Here is an 18122-nt window from a genome sequence, read left to right as displayed (position 1 = left end):
TAATTTCCATTTAATGGGTGGAAGTGAATGGGCTGTCATCAGAGAGCAGCTGTCTTTACGCAGTGGAGCAAGAGAATTCAAAACACTAGCAACCGCTTAACTGAAAGAACCAGGCTTCAGAATGAATTTTTTTAATTAGCCTTGTTTACCTACTCTTTTATCAATGACTTAAAAACTGTTAATGGGCCAATCAGCAGAAGGTCTTTCAATGCCAGTTCTCCATTGAGCTAATTACGAGATAAGGTTATTTGACTTAAGTAGAAGTCAGGAAGTCAAGGTTTTTTTTACAGGTGATGCTAATGCAAATGCATTAACGTTATCACAGGAGTTTGCAAACAATTCACTATCAAAAAGATTATGTATTAAAGCACCATTCACAAAGCATTGCGAGGGAAAAATGTGCTGTTTTAAAGAATGCCCATGCTCGTGAACAAACACTACTGCCATCCAAATGAGGAACAGGAGAAGTCATCACTGACTGGTGGCTGAGCACCACTATACTGCTTTCTTGGGCTACCATAGACTTAGGGAGTTTAAACAACACAGACTTACTTCCCACAGTTCTGGATGCTAAAAGTCCCAGATCAAGATCCAGAAGTCAGTTCATGGTGAGGGCTCTCTTCCTAGCTTGCAGATAGCTATCTTCTTGCTGTGTCTTCATGTGGACAAAGAGCAAGTTCTCTGTGTCTTATAAGGGCACTAATCCCAGCATGAGCACCCCACACTTCCGATCTCATTTACCCCTAATTACCTTTCAAACATTTCATACCAAATAACACCACATTGAGGGTTAGGGCTTCAACATATGACTTGGGGGCAGGGGACAAAAGCATTCAGTCCATAACAATAACTGACGTGTCAACTATGACATGGTGAAAGCCTGCCCTGCAAATAGCCATCACTGGTTGGGTTAAAATCCAGAAGCAAGAACATAGTTTATATACAACCCCTGTCTTGAGAGGGTCACAATGAAACTTCCTTAGCATAGAGGTCAAAAACTTGCCACTTTGAACTTCACACAGTAATATACTGTCAGTTCCTAAATAAACCTTACCTTTCCCATGTCTCTCACTGTCATTTTCTTGGTCCAAACCATCATCAACTGTCAGGATACAGTAACCTATGAATTGCTGTCTCCCCACTTCCTGTCTTGCTTTTCTTCCATGCATTCTCCACACAGCAGTCAGTGATTTTAAAAAACTGATCATGTGCCTCCCCATTGAAAACCCTCAATGCAGTCTGTTGCTCTTAGAAGAAAGACCAAAATTCACACCTGAAACTAATGTAACAGTGTATGTTAATTATTCTGGAATTAAAAAGGAAGGAGGGAAGGAAGGAAGGGAAAAAAAGAAGGAAAAGGGGCGCCTGGGTGGCTCAGTGGGTTAAGCCGCTGCCTTAGGCTCGGGTCATGGTCTCAGGGTCCTGGGATAGAGTCCCGAGTCGGGCTCTCTGCTCAGCGGGGAGCCTGCTTCCCTCCCTCTCTCTCTCTCTCTGCCTGCCTCTCTGTCTACTATGATCTCTCTCTGTCAAATAAATAAAAATAAAATCTTTTAAAAAAAATTAAAAAATTAAAAAAATTTTAAAAAGAAGGAAAAGGAAGGAAGGAAGGGAGAGAATAAGGACCAAAATGACAACTTCCACTTTCAGACATGGTAGAATAACAGGGACTAGATAAAAGTTTCTGCCTTGGGGCGCCTGGGTGGCTCAGTGGGTTAAGCCTCTGCCTTTAGCTCATGATCTCAGGGTCCTGGGATCGAGCCCCACATCGGGCTCTCTGCTCAGCGGGAGCCTGCTCCCCCCTCTCTCTCTACCCGCCTCTCTGCCTATTTGTGATCTCTGTCTCTCTCTGTTAAATAAATAAATAAAATATTTAAAAAAAAAAAAACTTTCTGCCTTAAAAAGGAGAACAAAATTGTGAAAATGGTTTTCAAACATTAAATAATAACCAGCACAGGACAGTAATCCTGAGAGCAGGGAGATGAGCCCTACAATTCTTCCAGCTACTGCCTGGAGAGAGTTTCTAGGCCACAGCGCAGGAAGAGTGAATCCAAATGGAGCCTGTAGGTCTTCTTAAATTAAGGAGGCAAACTTCAGTCTTTGGGGAGGCCCAGGCAGCTGGAATTTGCAGTATAGAAGACCTGAGAGAAGAGAGTTGACAAGGATTGAATTCTGGAGATACTCAGAGGTTTCCAACTAATACTGATTCCGACTAAAACCGACCAGCTCACATGGAGGAGGAAACTACCAAGGCCAAAAAAAGGACCAGAAAGTCCAGTAGAACAATCCCTGAGCTCACACAAGGACTGACAGACTTCATGTTCCCACCTAGACTAACGGCTGTTCTGGACCCATCTAACAAAGCTTAAAAAAAATGAAATTGTTTCCAAGTGACTTAATTGAATCCTAAAACAAAATCCAAAAATATATTGAGGAATCTTTTAAAAAATCCAACACCCAGGGGTGCCTGGGTGACTCAGTGGGTTAAGCCTCTGCCTTCGGCTCAAGTCATGGTCTCAGGGTCTTGGGATCGAGCCCCGCATGGGGCTCTGTGCTCAGTGGGGAGCCTGCTTCCCACTCTCTCTCTGACAGCTGCTCTGCCTACTTGTGATCTCTCTCTCTCTGTCAGATAAATAAATAAAATCTTAAAAAAAAAAAATCCAACACCCAACAATGTAAAATTCATATTGTCAAATCAAAAATAACCAGGAATGCAGAAAGCAAGAAAATACAACTCTGGTGAAGATTTGTAGAAAACAGAATCCATTGTGTGCACTGTTGATAGGAAAGTAAATTGGTGTAGCCACTCTGAAAAACAATATGGAATTTACTTTAAAAACTAAAAATAGGGGCACCTGGGTGGCTCAGTGGGTTAAAGCCTCTGCCTTCGGCTCAGGTCATGATCCCAGGGTCCTGGGATCGAGCCCTGCATCCGGCTCTCTGCTCGGCGGGGGGCCTGCTTCCTCCTCTCTCTCTGCCTGCCTCTCTGCCTACTTGTGATCTCTGTCTGTCAAATAAATAAAATCTTTAAAAAAAAAAAAAAACTAAAAATAGAGGTACTGAATGAGTGAGTAATTCTTCTGGGTATTTACCCAAAAGAAATAAAAACATTAATTTGAAAAGACACATGTACCCTTAAATTTATTGCAGCACAATTTATAATAGCCAAGGTGCAGAAGTGACCTAGCTGTTCATCAGGTGATGAATGGGGACACCAGGGTGGCTCAGTCAGTTGAGCGTCTGCCTTTGGCTCAGGTCATGATCCTGGAGTCCCAGGATTGAGCTCCACATTGGGCTCCCTACTCAGCAGGGAGTCTGCTTCTCCCTCTCCTGCTCGCCCCACTTGTGCTTTCTCTCTGTCAAATACATACACACATACATACATACACAAAATCTTTGAGAAAATAGAAGAATGGATAAAGAACATGTGGTTTATATACACAATGAAATATTATTTTGCCATAAAAAATGAAATTTTGCCATTTGTGACAACATGGAAGGACCTAAAAGGTATTATGCTAAGTGAAATAAGTCAAACAGAGAAAAACAAATACCATATGATTTCACATGAATGTGGAATCTAAAAACCCAAACAAACCAGCAAACAACAACAAAGAGAAACAGAATCATAAATACAGAAGATAAACTAGTGGTTGCCAGAGGTAGGTGGGAAGATGGATGAAATAGGTGACGAGGATTAAGAGATACAAACTTCCAGTTATAAAATAATAATTCCCTATAATAATAGGGAATACCGTCCATAATAATGTAATAACTTTGTATAATGAGAGAAGGTAACTACCCTTGTTGTGGTGAGCATTTCATAATGTATATAATTATCGAATTTTAATGTTGTATACCTGAAACTAATATATGTCAACCATAGTTCAATTAAAAATGTTAAAAATTGGGGCACCTGAGTGGCTCAGATGGTTGAGTGTCTGCCTTCAGCTCAGGTCATGACCTAGGATCGAGCCCCACATTGGGCTCCCTGCTCAGCTTCTCCCCTCCCTCTGCTGCTCCCCTGCTTGTGTTTTCTCTCTCTCTCTCTGTCAAATAAATAAATAAAATCTTTTTAAAAATTAAAAAAATAATAAGATCATAAGGTAATTATCATAAATAACTTCATACCAACAAATTTGATAACTTCGAGCAAATGAACAAATTCCTTGAACAGAAACTATCAAGAGCTAGATAACCTGATAACTTGAATCCAGTTTTGTATATTGGTTTGTACCCCTGTAAACTTGCTGAACTTTCTTATTGGTTCTAATAGTTTCTTTTTCATGGGTTCCTTGAGATTTTTCTATACACAAGATCATGTCATGCACGAATGGAGACAGTTTTGTTTCTTTACAATCTAGATGCTTTTATTCCATTTTGTTGCCCAATTGCTCTGATTAGAACACCTAACACAGGGGCGCCTGGGTGGCTCAGTGGGTTAAAGCCTCTGCTTTCGGCTCAGGTCGTGGTCTCAGGTTCCTGGGATCGAGCCCCGCGTCGGGCTCTCTGCTCAGCAGGGAGCCTGCTTCCTCCTCTCTCTGCCTGCCTCGCTGCCTACTTGTGATCTCTGTCTGTCAAATAAATAAATAAAATCTTTAAAAAAAAAAAGAACACCTAACACAATGTTGGAAAGAAGCAGACTTCCTTGTCTTGTTTTTGATCTCAGGGGAAAGCATCGGTTTTTCACCATGAAGTATGATGTTAGCAGTGGGGTTTCTGCAGATGTCCTTTTTATTTTTTTTTTTAAGATTTTATGTATTTATTTGACAGATCACAAGTAGGCAGAGAGGCAGGCAGAGAGAGGGGGGGAAGCAGGCTCCCTCCTGAGCAGAAAGTCCAATGTGGGGCTCGATCCCAGGACCCTGACATCATAACCTGAGCTGAAGACAGAGGCTTTAACCCACTGAGCCACCCAGGCGCCCCTGCAGATGTCCTTTATCAGGTTGGAGAAGTCCTTTTTTTTCCTAGCTTGTTGAGGTTGGTTTTTTTTGTTTTTGTTTTTGTTTTAAGATTTTATTTACTTATTTGAGAGAGAGCATGAGAGAGAGTGAGCTCACAAGCAGCGGGGAGAGGAAGAAGGAGAAGGAGAAGCAGGCTCCTCGTGAAGCAGGAAGCGCCACTGGGGCTCAATCCCAGGACCCCGGGACCATGACCTGAGCTGAAGGCAGCCACTTAACCAACTGAGCCACCCAGGTGCCCCTTGTTGAGGGGTTTTCATCATGAAAGTATAGTTTTGGAATTTACCAAGTGCTTCTTCTACATCTATTAAGATTGATCATTTGATTTGTTTTTTTACTCTGTTATGATTTCTTACATTAATTGGTTTTCATATATTAAACCAACTGCATTTCTCGGTAAATCTTTGTCATGGTGGTTGATTCTTTTTTTTTTTTTTTAGAGTATCCTCCACACTGAATGTGGAGCCCAGTGCTGGACTTGAACTCATGACCTCGAGATCAAGACCTGAGCCGAGATCAAGAGTCAGATGCTCAACCCATTCAGCCACCCAGGTGCCCCTGTAATTCTTTCTTTAGGTCAGTGGATTCAGTTTGTTAGTACATTGTTGAAGATTTTTCACATCCATTCTCCTAAGAGATAGTAGTAGCCTGCAGTATGTTTTTTCTTGTCATGTCTTTGTCTAGCTTAGATAGTTGTTTTTCAGTAAATTTGAGAATTTTTCTTCATTATTTCTTCATGTATTTTTCTCTGTTCTTTTCTCTCTCCTCTCTTCTGGTACTCCCAATATGTATGTTGGTATGAAATGTGTCCCACATTTCTCTGAGGATCCTTTCTCTTAATTCCTTTTGTTCTCTTTGTTCTTCAGTTTGCATAATTTCTATTGACCTGTCTTCAAGTTTACTTATTCCTTCTTCTGCCAGTTCAAAGGTACTGTTGAGCCCCTCTCATGAGTTTAAAAATTTCATTCATTTTACTCTTCAACTTCATAGTTTCTACTTTTTTAATGATTTCTACATCTTTATTGATATTTAAAGGAACATTGTCATTATATCTACCTTTACTTCTTTAACTATGGCTTCCTTTATTTCTGTAAACATGTTCATACATGTTCATAGCTTCTTTGATGCCTTTTTCTGATAAATCTGGTATCTGTTCACTCTTCTAAATGAGTTCTGCTGTCTGCTTTTTCCTGGGGTATGGTCATACTATTCTGTTTCTTTGCATTATTCATAGTTTTTGTTGGAAACTGAATGTTTCAGACAATATTTTGTAGCTTGTGGTAACGCTGAGTATTGGTCCTCACCCCTTTCTGGGACATGTTACATGCTTATTTGTTTAGGGTCTGGCTGGATTATTTCAATGATGTTTCCCCTCCATACTACGCCCTTGCATGGTATTAAGCCTCTGGTGTTGCTCCTCAGAAAAAGTGCAGTTTTGGGTACGCCCATGATTATGCTGAAATGACAGTGGTTTTGGTAGAGCTGTCTTCCTCTCTTTCCTTGAGACCACACCCAGCTGTTAAACTTCACTAATTTCCAGCTGATTGCTCTATTTTTAACAATTTGTGCCTGGGCATAAATTGGTCTATAAATTACTCCAGTCAAGGCTCACTTGTAGGAAGAGTTTCTGAATTCAGTGTTTGATTTTTTGTTCTGACTCCAGCTGTCATATCCATTTCTCTTCTGAAAACCAGCCTATAGTTTAGCTTGTGTTGTAGATCTCCTCCCAATTGCCTTTCACCGTAACCTGCACTTTGGTTGTGGGTTGCCTTAGACTTGAGTGTCTCCATGCTCTGTTGCAAATGAAGTCAGTTCTTTTGGGAAAAGATTAGTAGTTATCTTTTTTAAGATCTGCGTTTCCTACCAGGCAAAATCTCTGAGCAAGTGTTCTAAACCCAAGGAAGGCAAGCTTCTCTCTGAAGAACATGCCCACTCTAGGAACCGAGCGCTTGTTGTTGGGGTGGGGGGCATGCAGTGCAGCCCTGTGGGCTCTTCTTGGCTTGCGCCTCTTGGCATGGACCCACTACTTTATGAGCCAGGGCAAGGATGATAAGGTCTTAGTATTCTTAGCATGTCACACCCAAGGCAGAGCCTCCATGCCATGAGTTAGAGCTGGGCAGAAGGGAGTCCCTACCTCTCAACCATACTCTCACCCAGGACTTAGCCTCAAAACAAGTGGATGGGGGAAGGATGAGGAATGCTGATGTTCTTCTCCTCCCAGAAAAAAAGTCCTCCCACTGGGAGCTGGGGGAATAAGAAACCCTACAGTCTCTGCCTTGCTGAGTTAGGGGAAAATGAGGGGTTGGTCTTGGTTCATTTTGTAATAAAGACTCTTGCCTTTCTTCCTCAGTTTTCACACATTTTCTTAAATAGATGTTTCTTCATGTTTTGTTTATACTTAGGGCCATTTCTAGGGCTTTCAATGTTTGTTTGTTTTTAAGATTTTATTTTTAAATAATCTCTGTACCCAGCATGGCACTCAAACCTACAACCCTGAGATCAAGAATTGCCTGTTCCACTGACTGAGCCAGCCAGGAGCTTCTAAATGGTTGTTTTGAAAATAATTTTTACAGTTTCATTGGTGAATGATTCAATCCATTGACTCATTGACTCCTCATACTATCATGCCAGATGTCAATCTCCAGCTGTTAAAATTTCTTAAGTATATGATAGTATGCAAAAAATTCAGAGGTCTATAGTTGGTATAAGAGTTTTTCTATCATGTTTGCACGTGATAAAATAATAATTATATATAATATAATATACTTAAAATAATAGGGGGTGCCTGGCTGGCTAAGTCAGTAGAGCATGGGATTCTTGATCTCGGTGTTGTGGGTTTAAGCCTTATGTTGGGTGTAGAGATTGCTAAAAATAAAATCTTTAAAAAAATCTTTAAAACACTGTATATGTAGGGCACCTGGGTGGCTCAGTGAGTTGAGCCTCTGCCTTCGGCTCAGGTCATGATCTCAGGGTCCTGGGATCGAGCCTCACATCGGGCTCTCTGCTCAGCAGGGAGCCTACTTCCCCCTCTTTCTCTCTGCCTCTCTGCCTACTTGTGATCTCTCTCTCTGTCAAATAAATAAATAAAATCTTTAAAAAACAATTATATATGTATGTACATATATATATACACATATATAACATATATGTAATAAAAATGATTTTTTAAATTCAGATTAGGTTTTTTGAAAGTATTATATGTATAAAATTAGGGAATATATTTTTTTACCTTTTGTTGTCCCTTAGTCCTCTTCATGTTCCTTTTTTTTATTATTATATGTAGTATTTATAAATATTAATCTTAATAGAAGCAGGGTATGTTTTTTCTAAATCAGAGAACAGCAAAACCCCCTTCCTTCTATTGGGAATTAAGCATTACTCCAAATATTGGCATGCTTAGGTTTTTATTATACAGTGTTTCTGTAGGGGAGTGATTTACTAACTACATTGTAACCAGTTCTTTAAAAGAAAGATTTCCTCATTGGGGGCGCCTGGGTGGCTCAGTGGGTTAAAGCCTCTGCCTTTGGCTCAGGTCATGATCTCAGGGTCATGAGATCGAGCCCCACATCGGGCTCTCTGCTCCTCGGGGAGCCTGCTTCCTCCTCTCTCTCTGCCTGCCTCTCTGCCTACTTGTGCTCTCTGTCTGTCAAATAAATAAATAAAATCTTTAAAAAAATAAAAAGAAAGATTTCGTCATTGGATTTAGAACTGCTTTTTCTGAACTTTGAAGTCACAACCTGACATCCCACTCATTGTTTATCTTGCTATGTGTGCTCTTATGGTCCCTGCCCTAAATGCTCTGTGTATATGTGTTTTATTAAAGAAAGTAGATGATTAGCTTAGTGGGTGTAATTTACTATTAATTCACTGCCTATAAAGACATTAGCTCTCAAATCCCATTCAGTGTAAACAATATTATTTTTTGGCTAACTGGAAAACAATATTTATAATTCATTACCTAATTTACTAAGTACCCGTTCTGTATGAGTTACTTTGCTTTTGAGATTTACAAGATCTCAGCAATAAAAATTAAGATGAAGATAGGCTAAGATTTATTAACTAGTAGTGAAAATAGAAATTATTTCTTCTGGATACTTGGTCCATTCATCTTAGGTCCTTTTATTTTTTTATTTTTAAAGATTTTTTTTTAAGATTTTATTTATTTATTTATTTGACAAAGAGAGACACAGCGAGAGAGGGAACACAAGCAGGGGAAGTGGGAGAGGGAGAAGCAGGCTTCCCGCCAAGCAGGGAGCCTGATGCAGAGCTCGATCCCAGGACCCTGGGATCATGACCCGAGCCAAAGGCTGACAACAACCGAGCCACCCAGGTGCCCCTATTTTTAAATTTGTTTTTAAAAAGTTTTTGTTTATGCATTTGAGAGAGAGAGAGAGAGCACAGGCAGAGGGAGAAGGAGAAGCAGACTCCACGCTGAGCTGGGAGCCCGACGTGGGGCTCCATCCCAGGGCCCTGGGATCATGACCTGAGCCAAAGGCAGCCCCTTAACCAACTGAGCCACCCAGGCGTCCCCCTAAAGATTTTTTAAAAAGTAATCTCTACTCCGAATGACACACTGAGTCATTTTTCTCTTTCTGGATTTTTTTTTTTTTAAAGATTTTACTTATAGGGGCGCCTGGGTGGCTCAGTAGGTTGAGCCTCTGCCTTTGGCCCAAGTCATGGTCTTGGGGTCCTGGGATCTAGCCCCGCATCGGGCTCTCTGCTCAGCAGGGAGCCTGCTTCCCTCTCTGTCTCTGCCTGCCTCTCTGCCTACTGTGATCTCTCTCTCTCTGTGTCAAATAAATAAATAAAATCTTAAAAAAAAAAAAAGATTTTATTTATTTATTTGTTAGCAAGAGAGAGAAAGCACAAGCAGGGGGGGCCCTGGGATCATGACCCGTGCGGAAGCAGACGATTAACCAACTGAGCCACCCAGCACCCTCTGTTTTGTTTTGATAGATTTACTTATTTATTTATTTGAGAGAAAGCAGAGCAGGGGGCCGAGCAGAGCGAATCCATAAGCAGACTCCCCACTGAGCACGGACCTGCGGTGGGGCTGGATACCAAGACCCTGCAGTCATGACCTGAGCTGAAAACAAGAGTCAACTTCTTAACCAACTGAGCAACCTATCTCCCCTTTAGATGTATTTTTTAAAAACAGATTTTTCTCATAGATATGCAAATACAAACTTTTATACACAGTAAAACATCAAATACATAAAATATATTCATTGTTAAAAAAATTTTTTAAATGCCTCAAATGTTAATAGTGATTGCTTTTGGATGGTGAGTTTTTTCTTTTATACATTTCTCAAGTTGCACATGTTCTAGAGTGTGCAATTACTTCTAAGCAGGGAAAAGTCAATTTTGCTTAAAACACAACTCCTCAGGGCGCCTGGGTTGCTCAGTCGGTTAATCATCCGTCTTTGGCCCAGATCATGGTCCCCGAGTCCTGGGATAGGGTTTCTTGCTCAGCAGGGAGCCTGCTTCTCCCTCTCCCTCTGCCTGCTGCTCCCCCTGCTTGTGCTCTCTCTCTTGCTATCTCTCTCTCTGTGTCAAATAAATAAATAAAATCTTTAATTAAAAAAACAAAAACAAAAACAAAAACAAACAAACGTCTTTTCTCTCCCAACTTGGAATCAAAATGCTGGACTTAGCTGCTGGCTGACAATGGATTCAAGAGAGAGAGTGTTTACCAAGACACAGTGTTACTGGCAGAGCCGTGACTAGAAACAAGTCCTCCCACCTTCAAGTCTTCATCCTTCTCTGGCTAGAGGGAGCAGGCTTCTAAGGGGGCTTTTTTGTCTGTGCTCATTGGCATATCCTGGCTCTTCATCTCTAAGTCTGGAATATCTGAGGCAAAAAGAAAACTCATTGCCATGTCATTCTTGGGTCCCAAGGCCCCTAGCCAGTCCCTTTCCAACACCCTTCAGAGTCTTCTTAGGTTTGTTTTGTACATCATGTCTAGGGGTTTGGGTTACACTTACTAGGAGGAATGGGGAAATGTACTTCTAGTCCATCCTCCTGGAAACAGAAGTCTGTACCTAATTTTGAATTTATAATTTTATATTCTCCTCCTCCTCCTCCTCCCCCTCTTTCTCCTTCTCTTCTCCCCCCCCCCCCGCTTTTTTTTAAAGAAGGTCCACAAATTTGCAATAAGTTTCAAGCCAAATTGGATCCACCTCTGGTACTGGCACATGGTAAGAAATCACTAAATATTTTTAAATGGATAAGTGATTTGATTCCATAATTAAGATCTAATGAAATATGGTACTGCATATCTTCAGTATCTTGAAATTCTGAGTAGTGCCTTTTGGTCTTGTGTTTTGTTTTTAATTTGTTTTTATATTTTATTTATTTGAGAGAGAAAGACAGAGATAGCAAGAAAGAGCATGAGCAGGGAGCAGAAGGAGGAGCAGACTCCCCACTGAGCAGGGAGCCCGATGCAGGCTCAATCCCAGGACCCTGCGATCATGACCTGAGCCAAAGGCAGGCATTCAACGGACTGAGTAAACCAGCTGTCCCTGCCTTTTGGTTTTGGAAAAAAAAAGGGAACTAAAACCAAAAAAGCAGGCAAATGGTGACCAATTGAGTGTGCTACTTAAGGGCTCTCAGGTATGTTTATAATCAGCACAAGATTTTGCCTTTTATCTAAATCTTAAAGAGAAGCCTCACTGGTCATCTATTCCAGCAGTCCCCAAATCCCTTGAAATCATTTAGCAAACTTATTTCCAAGTGCAAAAGAGATGGAAAATTTTGCACACACCCTACTGGTAATTATTAAATTATTTACTCTCTGGACTTCCAAGCACCAATTTATAGTTGGCTCTTGACAAACTGCAACTGAAAAGGCCAGAGGAACTTAAAAACAGGGGGAAAATCTTCATCAACAAGTCGATAAAATCCAAATGCTCCAAACTTAAAAAAAAAATTCTTCAAGCGGAGTGTTGAATGAGACGAGATTGAAGAAAAACACCAGAGATGACATTCAACCATTCTTCCAAACAAAGCAGGATGTTAATACAGTGAGTAAATAGAGATCTGGGCCGACTCCAACTCTCAACCTCTAATGCGAAGGATGGTAGAGGGGCAGAAAGGATGGGTCACGAGACTTTAATGGAGCAGTTCAATCGCAACACCCTCCCCACATTTCAAAGGCCTTCCCGAGCCACAGGAGTTGGAAAGCCTCAGGCAAGCACCTTCATGTTAAACAGAAGCCAGCAGGTGGTGTGGTCTCTCCTCACTAGGAGGAAGTTGCAGTAGGAAGGACATTGAACAGTCACACCATGTATGTGGAGTGGGGACTGGACCAAATATAAAGTTAGAAAGCTGGCCCTCATACAGAGATTTCTTCAAACACAAAAAAGAAGCTCTCAGGGTATTGGGTTATTGACCTGTTCGTGTGAATTTACACCCACGAGGGACACTGTGGCTCAGTGAGTTGGGCATCTGCCTTCAGCTTGGATGGTGATCCTAGGGTCCTGGGATCAAGCCCTGCATCGGGGTCCCTCCTCAGCTCTGCCTCTCACCCTGGCTTGCTGTCTCTCTCTCTCTCTCGTTCTCTCTCAATCTCTCACTGGCTCACTATCAAAAAAATAAATAAAATCTTAAAAAAAAAAAAAAGTCAGCGTATGTATTAGAAAGAAATAAGAAATATGGAAAAGAGAGAAAGACCAGATTAAGAAAGACCTGGAGTGCTGAGGTATGCTGTGAAAGATGATGTTGTGACTGTTGTATTTAAATAGGATGGTTAAGGAAGTCCTTGTTGAGAAAGTGACATTTAAACCAGGAGAGAAGTAAGCGTGTGTTTATTGGGGGACAGAGCACAGCAGGCACACTGAGCGGCTGGGCAGAGGTCCTAAGGCAGGCATGTGCCTGATATGTTCATGGAACAGGTGAAAGGTAATGTATCTGGAATGGAAAGATGGAAAGGTAGAGTGTGCAGAGGCTTAATCTGTGGCATAATCCGATTTACGGTTCAAGGACTACTCTAGCAGCCTTGTTAAAAGACTGAGAAGGGTGGGGACAAAGAGAAAAAAGCAAGGTCAATGAGGAAGCTACTGCAGCAGTCCAAGCAAGAGACAACAGAGATTCAGGCCAGAGTAATAGGAAGGAAGATAGTGGGACATGGTCAGATTCTGGATATATTTAGAAAATGGAACCAACAGGTTTTCTCATGAATTGGGTGTAGGGGGTGAGAGAAAGAGAAAAGTCAAGGATGACTCCAAGACTTTTGACCTAAGCTACTAGAGAGTTGGCACTGCCACAGATTTAGAGGGGGAAGACCTGGAGTTTGGTTTTGGACATGTGAAGGGCGGGATATCTCCTAGACATCCAAGTGGAGATGAAGAGCTGGCAGTAGATATGAGGTTGGAAGTATGAAATACTTAGAGATATAATTTTGGAAGACTGCAAGAGGTTTTTACAAACATGAGACTAGACGAGGGAGTGAGTAACAGAGAAGAGGATAGAGAACCGTGCCCTGGGACACTCAAACATTAGTAGGCAAGGGGAAGAAGAGCTATCGGAGGAAAGGAGACAGAGGAATAACAACCAGTGAGATAGGAGGGATATTCTGTGTACTCAGCTTTGTGTTTATGGCTCTTGGCAAAGGCTATTCTTACCATTTTAGTGTTAGGATTTTAAAGACCATTTGAAGAGAAGTTTGAGGGGCAAAGGCTATTCTAGAATGATGTTGACCCTTAGGTAATATATGAACAGTCTCTTGAATTCCTTTTTTTTTTTTTAAGATTTTATTTATTTATTTGACAGAGACACAGCGAGAGAGGGAACATAAGCAGGGGGAGTGGGAGAGGGAGAAGCAGGCTTCCCGCCAAGCAGGGAGCCTGATGCAGGCCTCGATCCCAGGACCCCGGGATCGTGACCTGAGCCAAAGGTAGACGCTTAACGACTGAACCACCCAGGTGCCCCTTGAATTCCTTTTTAATTAGAGAAATTAAATGCTTATGAATCTAAAAAGTTTCGTAGCTTTAAATACCAAGTGGTAATTTTTTAGACTCTATTGCTAGAAGAAAAATAAAGCTATATCCATTTTGCAGGGAGGAGGGGGGAAGAAACATCATTTGTGAGAGAAAATGGTTGATCTAAGGCAAATTCTGGGGCCGTAATAAAATCATGACAATGATGGTCACAGTTTATCTCTGTTTAGTAGTTTACCAGCCCAAAGTAGTTACACGACTTTGCTAGAAACATTATTGTGTTCTAAATATTAGTTGTGATATGTATTAGCTTTTAATTAATGGAAACTTGCATAGAACAGAAAGAGTAAAACAACTGTCTAGTGTATCTCACTGTTCCATGAGAAGGGTCATTGTTGATTTATGGCCTATAAAGAACAAAGGAGGTGGACTGTGGATAACTGGAATATTTCTACAAAATACTTATGGTAAACATAGTTTATTCTAATTCTTTCATAGCAGCCGTAGCTTTCAACTAATAAGAAAACTTAAAAAGTCTTGTATTTGGAATCACATGAAGGGCTACTAATTTATTCCTCAGTCTCCTATAATTTAAATACCCAAGTAAAATTGTACAGAAGCTTACATTAAAATTTTATGCTTCTTTAAAAAAAAACAAAACTGGGGCGCCTGGGTGGCTCAGTGGGTTAAAGCTTCTGCCTTCGGCTCAGGTCATGATCCCAGGGTCCTGGGATCTGGCCCCACATCGGGCTCTCTGCTCAGCAGGGAGCCTGCTTCCCTTCCTCTCTCTCTGGCTGCCTCTCTGCCTACCTGTGATCTCTGTCTGTCAAATAAATAAATAAAATCTTTAAAAAAAATAAAAATAAAAATAAAAAAATAAAAAAAAACAAAACTTAGGGGTTACCTGGCTGGCTTAGCGGGTAGAGTATGTGACTCTTGATCTCAGGGTTGTGAGTTCAAGTCCCATATTTGGTGTAGCGATTACTTAAAAATAAAATCTTCAAAAAGTAATAATAAATAAAAATCTGTAAAACTTAGGATATACCGCTATATCAAGTATACTATGAATAGAGAAAATTATACATTCAGGATGAGTTTTTTTGCTTGGTAATTATTGCATGTGAAATTTTTTTTCAGGCATTCACAAAAATTGAGACCTACCTACAAACTAGCTTCTGAACTAAATGCTGAGGATACAGTAGTGAAAAGACAAAAATTTCTCTGGTCTTGGAACTTACATTCTGTGAAAAAAAGTTCTATCAGGAAAAAGGAAACTTTAAGATTTTGGAGTAGTATTTCTCAAAATGCAGTTCACTGGGACACCTGGTTGGTCCAGTCGGTTGGGCATCTGCCTTCAGCTCGGGTTATGATCCCAGGATCCTGGGGATGGGATACGGCATCATTGGGCTCCTTGCTCAGCAGGGAGCCTGACTCTGCCTGCTTTTCCTGTTCTGCCTGCAGCTCTCTGTGCTTTTACTCTCTGACAAATAAATAAATAAAATCTTTAAAAAAAAAAATGTGGTTCACTGACATTCTGCATTATAAGTATCAGTGGTGCATGTTAAATTTAATGAAGATGGGTGCCTGAGTGGCTCAGTTGCTGAAGCCACTGCCTTGGGCTCCAGTCATGTTCCCAGAGTCCCAGGATCAAGTTCCCCATCAGGCTCCCAGCTCTGCGGGGAGTCTGCTTCTCCCTCTGACCTTCTCCCCTCTCATGCTCTCTCTCTCTCTCAAATAAATAAATAAAGTCTTTAAAAAATTCAATGAAAATTTGTATATTTTTACCATAATCTAAAAAATGATGGATACTGTCAGGGACATCATCCCAGAAGCAGGAAATCAAAAAGTGGGGTGGGAGCAGGAGTCTGCATTTTCAAAAAATGCATAATGGTAGAAACCATTATGAGTAGAAAATTTTATTTTAGGCTGTGATATTTACTCTCTCTCTAAGCACATATGCCATATATATATGTGTGTGTGTGTGTGTATATATATATATATATACCACTTCCTCTATCCATTCATCTATTGATGGACACTTAGGTTGTAAAGCTGTTATTCTTTTTTAAACTCTGTATTTCAATATAAGAATATATCTACTATATGCCTAACACTAGGTACTAAAAGAAATCCCAAAGGTTAAAATATGCTCTCTGCCCTGGACAATTTTCCAGTTTTGTTAGGCAATCAGCATGTATGTGCTAAAAGCATTAGGTAATATCTGTACAAGCTGGGGGAGGGTGCGCTAAATAGTAATGGACTTGGTAAGTGGCATCGGTGGTCAGAGAGGGAATATACCAGAGTACAACCTCTCCAGCGGAGAAGGTGGGTTTTGAGTTAGGCCTCCAGGGTGCGTAGACCGTGGTTAGGTAGAAAAGAAGAAATACAGCATTTCAGGTGAGATAAACAGATACAGCACAAGCTGGTAAAAATTATTTGAAATGTTACATAAATTGTCAAAATGGTCATTAAGGTCACCTGTCTTTTTCAAGAGACCCAATACTAGTGTTTGTCAAGACTTGTTTTTACAGGGCACCTGGGTGGCTCAGTGGGTTAAGCCTCTGTCTTTTGCTCCGGTCATGATCCCTGGGTTCTGGGATTGAGCCCCGCACTGGGCTCTCTGCTCTGCAGGGAGGCTTCTGCCTGCCTCTCTGCCTACTTGTGATCTCTGTCGAATAAATAAATAAAATCTTAAAAACAAAAAAGAAACCGACTTGTTTTTAGAGTTTGGTATGAGTTATTTTCTCTCCCAAGCAGTGAGGTTGAACATGTGTTCTTATTTAGTTATGCAGCCTGGGACAGACTAATGTTAACTGGCCTGTTGAATGCCTGAAACTGATCCTAAATTGTTTCTTATCTCTGCAAGCAGGAACCAACTGAGAAATTAGAGGAAATTCCTTGAACAAAGTGAGACCAGGTTTTACTACCACCAGGGGGAGAGAGTATATTAAAAAAGGCCTAACCAGCTGGCAACCTTTTCCGAATCTTAGAACAGCAATTGCCTGAGTCCCACACACTAAACTGGGATTCTAGGGTCACAGCTTAAGTTTGTATTCTTTGAAACAACCACGTCTGTATTTGTAGTGTTGTATTCTTTGAACCGCATGTAGGAGCTTCTTCCAATAAGCTAATGAATTCCCACCTAAAAACCATTCTGATTTACAATCTGATCACAAGGGCATCCTCCTTCTAATCAAACATTATATGTACCAATGGTTTAAAATCATTACAAAATTCCCAAATTTGAAAAAAAAAAAAATGGGCAAGTATCTGGCGGTTGAATTATTGGTCCCTTAGATCATTTATCCTTTCAGAAGTACCCCAGCAGTAGGCCCTTGGACTCTCTAGCTTCAGATTCCCGTTAACAACCCTCCCTTCCCGTCTTTCCTAGCCTTCACTCCTTCTGTGTAGCAAACTCTATCCTTACCCTCCTGACCCCGAGTTACTTTGGAGGCGGCACCGATTTCCTTGGCAGTCAGCCCCGTGACCAGCCAGCTGCCCTCCTAACCATGACCTCTAGACATTGCTCTCCTGGGCCAGATAAAGATTTGTTTGTTTTTTTACAGGGAGGGGTGCGTGAAAAACTCGGTGCATTTGTCATGATGACATAATTTTAAGCATTAACTTTTAGAAAAAGCTACTAAAATTCTGAACATGAATTAACTTGTGTAATCTTCCTTAAAAAAACTCCACACCAGGGGTACCCCAGTGGCTCAACTGGTTAAGTTTCCCACTCTTGGTTTCTGCTCAGGTCATGATCTTGGGGTCCCGGGATGGGCTCTGCACCCAGCCCAGAATCTGCTCGACATTATCTCCCTCTCCCTCTGCTCCAAGCTCTGCTCTCACTCTCTCAAATAAATAAAATCTTCAAAAAACAAAACCAACAACAAAAAACCCCCAACAACAACAAACTCCACTCCAAGCGCGCAGGAAGGGGGTGTGTGTGACTCCGTCTTTTAAGCTTCGGACTCAGTTTCAGCTCAGGTCTTGATCACAGAGTCCTGAGTTCAAGACCCCCTGGGAGTCCAAGCTGGGTGTGGAGCCCACTTAAAAAGAAAAAAAAAAAAAAAAAAACAAACCCCACGCCACAGGTGAGGGCCCTGAGGCACAAAGCAGTTAAGCCACTTGCGGCGTCCCAGAACTAATCAACGGCGGGACATGGTTTGCACCCAGGTGGGCTGCGCCTACCGGGCGCTAACTGCTGCCCGCGCTTAGGAGACGCGGAGCA

The 18122-nt window shown here is 41.3% G+C and overlaps 1 protein-coding gene across 1 annotated transcript in view; it reads left to right on the top strand.

The window, feature by feature from the left end:
- Positions 1–15400, top strand: part of QSER1 (glutamine and serine rich 1) — a gene marked incomplete at its 5' end in the record, with an annotated part of 97561 nt that extends 82161 nt beyond the window's left edge. The window contains 3 exons of the mRNA XM_080815790.1: positions 5399–5534; positions 11093–11155; positions 15032–15400. The remainder of the gene's footprint in view (positions 1–5398; positions 5535–11092; positions 11156–15031) is intronic.
- Positions 15401–18122: the final 2722 nt, after the last annotated feature.

This window comes from Martes martes, assembly GCF_963455335.1.
Source record: "Martes martes genome assembly, chromosome: 10".
Classification (NCBI taxonomy): Eukaryota; Metazoa; Chordata; class Mammalia; order Carnivora; family Mustelidae; genus Martes; species Martes martes.
Note: the sequence above shows the minus strand (reverse complement) of the source record. Positions and strands in the feature narration are given on the sequence as shown.